This window comes from Mus caroli, chromosome 9 (assembly GCF_900094665.2).
Source record: "Mus caroli chromosome 9, CAROLI_EIJ_v1.1, whole genome shotgun sequence".
In the NCBI taxonomy this organism is placed as follows: Eukaryota; Metazoa; Chordata; class Mammalia; order Rodentia; family Muridae; genus Mus; species Mus caroli.
Genome location: NC_034578.1, coordinates 52,242,653 through 52,243,755, shown reverse-complemented (window position 1 = coordinate 52,243,755; position 1,103 = coordinate 52,242,653). Strand labels below are relative to the sequence as shown.

At 41.4% G+C, this 1,103-nt stretch overlaps 1 protein-coding gene across 1 annotated transcript in view; it reads left to right on the top strand.

Annotated features, from left to right (window-relative positions):
- Positions 1-1,103, top strand: part of Etfa (electron transfer flavoprotein subunit alpha) — a 61,338-nt gene that overhangs the window by 15,581 nt on the left and 44,654 nt on the right. The window lies entirely within an intron of this gene.

Below are 1,103 nucleotides of genomic sequence, written 5' to 3'. Positions count from 1 at the left end.
CATTTCTTTGACTTTTGTGTCAATGTTTTCTATGGTATCTTCTGCAGCTGAGGTTCTCTCTTTATCTCTTGCATTCTGTTGGTGATGCTTGCCTCTATGACTCCTGATCTCTTTTCCTAGGTTTTCTAATTCTAGAGTTGTCTCCCTTTGTGATTTCTTTATTGTTTCTACTTCCATTTTTAGACATTGGATGGTTTTGTTCAATTCCTTCACCTGTTTGGTTGTACTTTCCTGTAATTCTTTAAGGGATTTTTATGTTTTCTCTTTAAGAGCTTCTACCTGTTTACCTTTGTTCTCCTGTATTTCTTTAAGGGAGTTACTTATGTCCTTCTAAAAGTTCTCTATCATCATCATGAGAAGTGATTTTTAGATCCAAATCTTGCTTTTCTGGTGTGATGGTGTATCCCAGGGACTTGCTATGATGGGAGAACTGGGTTCTGTTGATGTCAAGTAATCTTGGTTCCTGTAGCTTATGTTCTTAAGCTTGCCTCACACCATCTGGTTATTGCTAGTGCTACCTGCCCTGGCTGTCTTTGACTGGAGCCTATCCCTCCTGATCCCGGTTGTATCAGAACTCAGAGTCCAGCTGTCTCTGTGATCCTGTGATTCTGAGATTCTGGGCGTGTCAGAGTTCCTGGGAGTGAAGCTGATTCTGGAATCCTGAAACCCTGGTGTGACCAAGCTCCTGAGATCCTGTGATCTTGAGTGTGTTAGAGCACCTGGGAGTCAAGTTTCCTCTCTGTGTTGTGGGACTGGTTGCAGAGCTAGCACCCAAGGTCTGCACAGGGCACCGGCTCAGACTGGAATGACCATCTCCAACCTTTTGTGTCATCTCTTAAAAATAGGATTCTGATTTTAGCTACTTTGGTATTGATTGATTTTCCCTCAGATTAATGGAAATCAACTTTAGTAACTGATTCAAACCCATTATTTCTGAATATACTAATGTCTCAATATTCTTAGTAGAAGTCTGGTGTGTAACTGAAGGTAGACAGTGATAGAATTTGTCCAATTCCTAGCTTGGCAGTTAATAGATTGTGTTTAAGGATTTAAAATTGAGGTCTTAGCTGGGCGTGGTGGCGCACGCCTTTAATCCCAGCACT